Source organism: Quercus robur, chromosome 7, assembly GCF_932294415.1.
Source record: "Quercus robur chromosome 7, dhQueRobu3.1, whole genome shotgun sequence".
In the NCBI taxonomy this organism is placed as follows: Eukaryota; Viridiplantae; Streptophyta; class Magnoliopsida; order Fagales; family Fagaceae; genus Quercus; species Quercus robur.
Window position 1 is genome coordinate 14863883 of NC_065540.1, and position 10768 is coordinate 14874650.

The 10768-nt window shown below is 31.5% G+C and overlaps 1 pseudogene; it reads left to right on the top strand.

Annotated features, from left to right (window-relative positions):
• The first annotated feature begins 321 nt into the window (after positions 1-321).
• On the top strand, positions 322-8808 carry LOC126691058 (dnaJ protein ERDJ3A-like; annotated as a pseudogene).
• The last annotated feature ends 1960 nt before the right edge of the window (positions 8809-10768 follow it).

Genomic DNA, 10768 nt, shown 5'->3' on the forward strand with positions numbered 1-10768 from the left:
CCACCCTTCACAGATTTCTTCTGCTCAACTATTTCTGTTAAACTTCCGTCTATACTAATTGAGGCATTTAAACAAACAATTCGGGTGCATTTTACAAGTTAGGCATGCTTAGCTGAAAAATATAAAGTAAACTCCCATATTTCCAAATTCAACAGAGGTAGTAACAGAAACAATGGTATTAAACGAAGGATTAATAAACCCGCATAGACATATTGAATACAAAAACCACACAACAGAGAACCAGACACAAACATTTATTGAATACAAAAAACCACACAGAAACGGTTAAACACAAAAAAAACCACACTTTGATGAAGCTTAATGGAAAACAACTTACCCGTGAATGAATTGTTCCACAGCGGCGGCGACGATGACCCAAGCAAAGAGAAAGTGAGCTCGAGCGTTTGTTGAACAGAGGTGAGCTTTTCTTTTGGTTCTGCGTACTGGGGTTGCAAACAAAAACTGGTGTGAAGAGTTTTGATAGCTTTGTGGTTGGTGGGTAGGTGAAAGACATTGAAGAGGCTTCGAACAGAGCATTGAAGGGGATTGAAAGCATTCTGCCATCGGTAGTTGAGAATGGAAATAACCGTTTGGATTGAACTGCGCACCGTTTTGATCTAATACTCCAAGCCTGGTCTGCGATGAACAGGACGCGCAAGGTTTTCAATGGGAGTTGAGCGCACCGTTTTCGCACACTCCCGAAGCCATGAACAGGACGCGCAAGAAGGCTTATGCGTTTATTTTGTTTCAGCTCTTGGCAATGAAATGGTGCATATAGACTAAGTGAAATGGTGCGTACAGATTATTAATAAGTGAAACAGTCCATGAACAGTGACACGCGTTTGGGAATAAATGAAACGGTGCATATTGAGAAACTTGCGTTTGATGCCTTGCGTTTCCTCACTTATTTGTGCGCGTGGGTCCCAGCTTGATAAAATGCAGACTAAAGAAAACGTTGGATTCATTAGAATCCAAACGGGCACATAGAGTCAAGTTTGTCTTCACCATGTTATTAAAAAGCTATATGTGCCCAGACGAAGAAAGAGGAGCCAATCACGGAGGAGCGTGTTAATTGTTGCGAGTGAGATTGGGATTATTTAAGAAATTGGTATTTGGTATTTAATTTAGATTCTAAAACCAGGTGAAGGAACTTTTTCTGGCTGTGTTCAAAAACCAGGTTACAGCTAAGCGAAGCACCAGTATTGCTGAACAACTTTTTGGCGGCGCTTGGTACGGGAATCTAGGGGAATTTACATTGCCCTTGACATCTAAATTCTTGAAAATGTGATGCTTTACCGTTTGAATATCTAAGAATGTAACTATTTTTATATTTTGTTTTATTAGTAATCTAATAAAATTCTTAGAAATGTGATATTATAATGTTTGGTTTACTCTCAGAAATTTTAACTGAATTATTTATTTTTTCCATTCTATCCTTAGATCTGTAAATCCAATATAAGTCTTTTTTTTAAAAAAATAATGATAATCTTCCTCTAAATAAATAATGAAAAACAAAATATAAACTATAAATTATGACAAATTCATTAAAACTATAGTCTAAAAGAAGAAAAAATGAATATATCAACAGAGTTGTCTATCCTATTTATGTTGTTTTGACAGAAAAAGATAAAGATAAAGACAAAGGAAAAGATATTGATGATTTGTTTTATATTTTATCTCAATTGCTTAAATGATAAGGAAAAATGATTAAAACTGTCAATTTATAAAAAATATAATTTCCTTTAAACTTGATAATCTAGATACCCATCTATTTTAAAGAGAATATTCCACATTCCTACTAAAAGGGGGTTAAAGAGGGAATCCAGATTCCCTTGGTATCTGATTCCCTAGTGTGATTTGCAACCAAACATGAGAATCTTTAAACATTCTTAGGAATCCTAAAACATTACCCCATATAACACTACATTTGTGTATAGCGTTATTTGGCAATTTGACACTTTGACCCTCTTTTCTTTGGGACCACAAAAAATTTGTCCACCATTAACCCAAATAACCATATTTTAATGGGAAATAGTATATTATATCAACTAGCCTTGAGCATGCGCATTCAGAGGCTCTTCTATTTTTTGGATAAAATTTAATAATTTGCATTTATTATAATTTGGGATTATTATATTTTCTAATCACAAAAAAAAAAAAAAAAAAAAAAAAAAAAAAAACCTAGGGGTATGATTAAAAAAAAATTTCACTCACAAATGCATAATACTCACCACACCCCTAGTTTTTTTTTTTTTTTTGTGATTAGAAAATATAATAATCTCAACTTATTATAAATGCAAATTATTAACTTTTACCAAAAAAATAGAAGAGCCTCACGTGCGTGCTCAATATAGTAATCCCAAATTATAGTGGATGCAAATTATTAACATTTACCCAAAAAAATAAAAGAAAGCGCATGCTCAAAGGCTAGTTAGAATTAGAATTAATTTAAAGTTGAATAGGTATCAATGTTTCCCTAAAATTGAAACTAATCCCAGCATTCACAGATCTGAAACACCATAAGGATATATCCGTAAATAAGTACAAAAGAATAGCGCATTACAGTTCTTCTACAAGTAATAGCATAGTTATATATTATGTAGGTATGTGCATGCAATCAAGACTGATAAAAGTTTTTCCAGAGCATCAAAATCTATAGTTGATGACATCTATATTGGCAAGCATTCTTTAGAAAAATTATTACAGGTGAAAGAAAAAATTCATAAAAGAAAGCTAGAACCTATTAGGAAAATCATTCTTTATGAACACAAAATAAAAGCTTCCTACTTCTATAATTGGGTCAAAATTTTGTCACTCATTTGTGGCCAATGGCGGGATGATGAAATTTGGGATTTGATGTATATACAGGATTGTATATATATAAAAATTGATTGAATTAGAAAGTGGGTGCACCCATATCAGACTCCACACCACACACTTGCCTTTGTTGAACTTTGACAAACAAACATATATCACCATCAAGACTTCTATCAACTTAAGCAAATACAAAACACACAACTTCTCCCATATATTTTTATTTTAACAAAAAAAATACACATAAAACTAACAAAGAATATTTGAAAGCAATCCAATATGTATTCAATCTCTCAACAATCATCTCCTTATGGCCAAAACAATGTCATGAAAAATAAACATTACCACTACTTGCAATAAATATAACTACTATTTGGATTGCATTTGATTTTATCAGGGTTTTACTGTTTTTTGCAAATAATTTTTGAGGCTTTGGGGAATGTCTTTTCTATTAAAATACAATTTGATCACAACATATCATAAGGAGACTTTTTTTTTTTTTTTTAAAGATACCTAAGATTGTACCATGTCTAATAAATTGGGAAAAGAATGAATTCAACAAAATATTAAAATTTTCATACCCACTATCTGAATTTAATACCTAATTCTTCAAAAGAATAATACATTGAAGAAATTGGAAAGCATCCCCCAAAGAGATCCACATTAATGCTTCTAAAATAGCTAGATAAGGAAAAAGCCCAATTGCCATTTTTTTATTCCTACCCTGTTCGTGTTGCTTATATTTATTTTTTCTAGAATAATCTATTGCTCTATTTTGATCTTCAAAGTATCCAAAAGAGAGCGAAACTCACTTAAGACTTTGATTCCATTCATTTGAGTTTTAACCAAACACCATATGTAGATACCCACACATCAATTTAACCAAATACCCAAAAGAAATACAAATCTAACTCAAATACCTTAATTAGAAATATAACCCGGAAAGTCAAATTGAAAAAGAATCCAGCCAAATTATAAAAACCTAATCATAATTAATGCACAAACTAAAAAGCAAAGAGAAAAACTAATCGATAGCTATTCCGAAGGGACGGTAGATGTTGGTGTTAGGCACCTATATTCTTGTATTGCATATGGAGTATTGTATTGTGTTGAGGTGAAGGCTTGTACCATTGTATAGTAGCATGAGCTGTAGGATGTATCATTGTACTATAATATGTGTTGTAGGGTAGTATTGCTGGAAGGCAGTTAGTGGTGCTGCAATTAGAGGTGGTTAGTTCAGCTGAAGATCTAGGTAGTTAGTTAGGATGTGAGATGTGTATATAGTGAGAAAGCATTGTATCTGTTGGACATAAGAACAATACTCTGAATGTTGATACTTCCTTTTTCATCTCTCTTTCTCTCTCTCTCCCTCCATTCCTTTAATCATTCCAATCACTTTCTTAGCTATGGAGGCCTAGGTCCCCTTGAAGTGACCTACCCTAAACTCTAATTCCATCAAAGTCTTTATCAGTTGGCAATGGAAGTTTTTGATTTCCTTTTTTTTTTTCTTTTAATCGGGTTGATTGGGATTGAAGCTTCCTTCCAACCGCTTGATATTTTAAAGTCACAATGACTAGAGTAGCAATTAAGATGAAATTGAAACTATGGAGTGAAGGGAATTGTTTTTTGCAGGTCTGTGTTTAGTTCCATTGATTTGTATTCTCTTTCTCTTTCTTTGTATAGCAAGCAAGTCTTTTGATTGTAAGCAGTTAATTTTTTTTTTTTTTTGTTACATAGAAGTTAAAGAAGCATTTGTACAAAGTTTTACCCCTACTTAAACCTAGACTATAGAGGTATTTTGTAACCAAAAAAAGAAAGTTGGTTCAAATAAGAAAAGCCCCTTAAATAGTATATAGATGATACTACGCCATTTGTATCAAAATTCAATAAACTAGAGACGTGTGTAAAAATAACTACCGCTAACGCATATTTTTCATTTGTTAGTGGGTTAATTATTTTTTTCTAACATGTCTCACACTTATTGAATTTTGATAACATTGACATGGTATCATTTTTTTTTTTTTTAATAACAAACAATGTATCATTTGATACAAAATACTTTCTCATTGTAATGACTGCTTGAAATATATATCAATACTATAAATAATTTAGTATTGTTAGTTTTCGAATTAAAAATTAATATAATATTCTATTGTAATAAAAAAAAAAATTGATTTCTTATTTGTTGTTGAAATTTTGTTTTTTAACCCCTTCTTATGTCATGTGATATATTATGTCATGTGATATATCATAAATACATTAGAATTATAAATATAATTTACTTTAACTGAAATTATTTTAAAATAGCATAATACTACTCTATTAAAGTTTTATTACAAAGAATTTTTAGCTTTTTTAAAATTAGTATTATTTTTGTGACTTGATGAATATTCATTTGTAAACTAAATTTCAAAAAATAAATAATTAAAACAAAATTATCAAATAAATAGTAATAATAAATTATAAATTAAATAAATCATGTAAAAGTGGTGGTGGTTGACCAGGCTAGTCCTGGTAAAAATAATTATGATATGTACGGAGATGAGAAGGCCAGTCCTAGATTTGATGCTGGCTATTCCCAGGACAATGATGGATATACTTACTTTCAAGTGGTGGTGGTGGACCAGGACATGGTCAGAATACTTTCAGACCTGGTGAACGGCAGAGTACGGGTGGGAGTGGAGGCTCCAAGTCATTTTCGTTTTCCTTTGGTGGCTTTGGTGGTCCAGGCTCATTTGGATTCTCTGGTTTTGGCTCGAATGATATTTTTTTCCGACTTTTTTGGCGGTGATACAAAAGGTGGGGTTCAGTTTGGTGGTTTTGGTGGTTCAACCAGGTCTCAATCTGGCCCTGGGAGTTCCTCAAAGAACATAAGGACCATTAATTCACAGGTCTTTCAGAAAGAAATAACTGAACAAGGGATGACTTGGCTTTTGTTGTCGTACACACCCTCATTGAAGGGGAACCAACATATTGAGTCAATCTTAGAGGAGGTTGCCAGTACGCCGCAGGAGCTTTACAGGTACTCCTGTGTTTTTCTTTGTGTTCTCTAGCATTTGACTTTCCTTTGATCGGTGTATGCTTATTTTGTTTTTCCCTCTGACAGGTTGAAAGCATAAACTGTGACACAGAACTGTCTTTCTGTAAGGACCTTGGCATATATCCCTGTAGAGCACCCAGGGTATTTATTTATTCATACATATCAAGTGACAAGGTTTCTTTGGTGGAGTACAATGGTGAGTTGGCTGTGCAGGATTTGAAATCATTCTGCCAAGAACACTTGCCAAGATTTTCAAAACGAGTTGACCTGAGGCAATTTTGAGTTTCCCTCTGTGACTAGTGAAAAATTACCTAGGGTCATACTTCATTCCACCAAAAAGAATACACCTGTTATCTGGCGTGTCCTCAGTGACAGTGGGTTGTATCGCAACCGCTTCATTTTATATGATGCACAGGTATGTTGTCTCTGCCCATTAGTTTGATTTACTTATTTTCCTTTATAGACCTTTCTTCAGTGAAAAGAAGGTACTGTTAATTCAGTCTGGCTGAAATCGTTAATGAATTAGATAGGGTGTACAGTGGCAGAATCTATTGGAAAGAATGAATTTATAGAATGACGACACTTTCTTTACTTGCATATACTTAAATGGAATGCTTTTGTATAAAAGTCATTGATTAGGCTTGCCAGGTTAGCTTTCTTAGCAAATTGAATCGGACTCTTTTTCTTATGATGAAAAAGATGCTTAGGCTGTTTACATACCCAAAAAAAAGATGTTGCTTTGGTGGAGGTTGAGAGTGGTAGAAGGCAGACAGCCTTAAAATTTTTTTGGGAGGTTGATTTCCAGTTCCAGATGGAAAAAGTTTACCTACAAACCGGTTTGGAGGAAAATTCCTCCATGCCTCTACAGGACAATTAATAAAACTATTTATGTATACTTTTAGTGACATAATTTACAGTGGCGACTCCAAGATTATTTTTAAGGGGGTCAATAAGAAACATAAATTATACAAAATTTTAAATAAAAGAGAACTTGAATATATCAACATCACAAAAAAAAAAATTTTGAAATACATAAAGTTTTACAATTGCTCTCTACAATGTTTCATACTTTGAATTTGTTGCATGATATCTTTATTATTAATCCTACAAATTATATATCTTTCAATGTACACAGTCAAATAATCATTCATCAATTGATCTCCTATTTTATTGATTTATTTCAATTTTTTTAAGATCTAAGTGAATTTTTTCTAAGGTTTAAGATTAACAAATTCCTACTTTTGTTGTTAGGCTTATTAATTTTTTTCCAAATTTTATATCAAATTGGTTTGTGATTGGTTTTTTTTTTTTTTTTTTTTTTTTTTTTTTTTTTTTGTATGTGTGTTTAAAAAGACTAAGATATTGTTAAAAGAATTATATTCAAACTTATTTTCAACTGGGTTTAAAAAAAATATAGGACCAAGGTGTTCAAAATTTTATTCTAGGAGTCAAAACCAAAAAAGAGAGTACATATATATGTATGTATATATATATATATATATATTTTGGTTTTGGTACAGTGGGTTCATTTGAACCCCCCCGGGCTCCAACTGGAGCCGCCCCTGATGATCTATATAATGAGTCATAGAATTTTTTAAATAATACATGTAGATGGATTTATGAGTTGCCACTGTAATGAATTGGATGAGATTCCTTCAAACCAGTTTGGTGAAAAATTTTCTCGTTTCCAGACTTAAACCTACAACATATTACTTGGGCAGAGGGTACTTACAATCGCATTGTCTGACTCCTAGGTTGTTTGCATACTTAAGGTTGGGAGTTGGTGCACTTCCGGCCATAGTTGGTTGGCTATCAAATGGGGAGAAGCATGTCCTAAAAACAGGGATCTCTGTGAAAGACATCAAATCTGCAGTTAATGATCTTAGTATATTACTTGATGGTTTTGAGAAAAAGAACAAGAAGGAAAGAACCAGAAAGGCAAAAACTAGTACAGAGGAGAAGCAGATAACTCTGCTGATGGGTTCTAATTTTGATGCTCTATGTGGAGAATCAACTCCCGTTTGCATTATTGGTGCTTTCAGATCTTCCAGAGCAAGGGAGAAGCTGGAATCAATCCTATCTATGGTGAGTCTAATTTTCTTGTGTAGGGTTTCTTTTCTTGGTTGAGTGGGTAGGTTAAAATTGTGCAATAATCTGTGTCAATAAGCTATATAGTTCAACTGGGTAAGGTTGTGGTTCAAAGACCCACTGGGTGTGTAAGTTGCCAATTAAAAAAATGAGCAATAATTTTTATTTCATCAGATTGGGGTGGGGGGGATTCGAACACATAATAAGTTTTTACATCCAAAGTCAATAAATCAAGGTTTTTCACATATTGGAAGTTCCTTCTCCATGATTGTTATTTTTTTTTTTTTTTTTTTGGGTCTGATGAATAATTGTGCTTTCAGGTTTCTCAGAAATCACTTACAAGGCAACAGAATTCAGCCTTCGGCTCTTGGGATTCTATTTCCCACACTCTTAGATGCCACCAAGCAGTCAGCATTCTTAAATGCATTTGACAAAGCACGATTTAAATCAGTAGAAAAGCTCTTAGCGGCCTACAAACCATGGAAGAGGAAGTTTGCATCGTTTGTTGGTGAAATGACAACAGAAGAAGTAGAGAGGTTTATCGGCTCTGTTCTTAATGGGGACATACAGTTTAGGGAGACAAGAAAGAAGTCGGTCCTCAAGCAAGCGAGCTAATTGTAAAATACTTGTACGTAGTTCAGAGTGATAGTGTCATTTATCTTAAGAGTACAATAGATATACAGATCATTGGGACTAAAGCAAAGACTCAGCAAAGAGATATATTTTGGTAGAAGCATTTACTTGTCATGTAAAAGCGTAGTTACACAAGAGATTTGCAGAATGGGTGGGAAAATCCCTGTCCCTATAGAAGGGGTTTTTGTTACAAGGATGATAAAGAGTTTTCATACATACATTCAGATGTATAAAATCTTTTTTTTTTTTTTTTTTTACATTTTTGGTTTGGTTCTTGTGAAATTTTACCTTATTATTATTATTATTATTATTATTAGATCTCCACGCTCATTTTGAGTTTGTTTAGACTTTAGAGAATGCTAGATGAAGGTGTAGGAATTAGGTACCAATCATTGGGCCTGGGGAGATTGTTCTTTGCCATCACCCTGTGGGCTTGAGACGTGCAAATTGGGCTAGATTAAGTAATAGTGCAAAAGCAGATCATGACCACGAAACCGAGCCACTCAATTTATAAGCTTTGCTTTTCTTTATTTCCGTTATCTAAGTTTTGGATTTATTCAATTAAGGGTTTTTCATCCATTTTTGTTAAAATTTTCTATATAAAAAATCCATAAAATATTTTTCAATCATTAATTGAATTTTTTTAATTTAAAAATTTTGAAAAAAAAATTTAAAAATTTAAAAATTAATCACAACATATAACAAAAGTTGATGAAAACATTTTAATTGAATAAACTTGAAAGTTAGAGGACTAAAATAAAATCTGAAGAAACTTTTGCATTTTAGCCTTTTATATAATCACACATTTTATTAATTTATAAATTTAAATCAATAATAAAATTATGAAACTCCTGAAACTTTGGACACAAGTCAGAAGACTATGAAAATAATGTTAACTTCACTAATCTTCAACTACTCAATTAAAATATAAAACTAAAAGACTAGATAGTAAATTTAAAAAAATACTAGCATTATGCCCATGCGATGCACAGCTTAATCAAAATTCATACATAAATAATTTTTTATTAATTTAATTAAAATAAATGAATATTTTACTTTTAAGTTACATAATGAATGCATGTTGTGTGAGATTAAGGTATCATAATTGAATGGAAGATGGTAGAGTTCTCAAAAAATATATATATATATATATATTTATAATTTTCAATAATACATTGAACTTTAAGGCTCAAATTATAACATATATTTAAATGGAAAACCCTTGAATTTAATAGTTAAAAGCTATCCAAAACAAAAATTGAAATCATGTTTAAGTAGAAATCTCAATTCAATAATTAAGAACAATCTAAATTGCTAAACATTTAAAATTTTGAAGTAGAGAGAGACTCACATGAGAATTTAATTTTTGTCCTTGAAAGCATGGAAGAAAACACTGAAACTTGAGTGAGTTTCACCCTACCAAGTTTAAGTCTCGTGTGTTGCACACTACATGTGTGTGTATATGCATGAAAAATGATTTTAATTTAACATTTATTGTAGAAAAAATGTGGTGTAGTCTTACCCTTGTCTAGCTAATTCTTATTATAATCCCTTTGTTTTGCAGGGAGAGAAGGAAACGCTTCTTTTGAAAAAAAAAAAATCAGTGTATAATATATAATAGTTAAGATATTAATCTTTGGAAATAGTATCTTATATAGATTAGTATTTCAATTGTGGGTTTTGTTAGTTAGATATTAGCACATAGTAGTAAATAATTAGTAAATTACTTTGAAATATTTTTAAACCAATCCCTTAAAAAAGTTTTAGTAGAGTTTAAATCACATTAATAAATTAACTCTCTATTCAATTTTTTTTTAAATCACGTTAATAAAAAATTACTAATAAAACTATTAATAGTAAACGTTTATTAGGCTTATCTATTTAGCTTTGTTGCCAAATTTATATAAACTATTTTATTTTCTTTTTCTTTTTTTCAAAGAATATAACACAACCAAAAACCTATAAACAACAATTTAAATTCAATATAAAGAATATAATCAAAGTTATTCATAATTTAAAATTAAAAAATTAACACATTATAAATTAAGATATAAATGTAGAAAAAGAACAAAGAATAAACCTATTTGTTTTCTCTATCACTTTGAGAAATGAAAGTATGAGAATGTAACTAAAACCTGAACCAATTATTGTAGAAGAGAATAAATGAGTACAAAAGTTTAATATTATGGATTG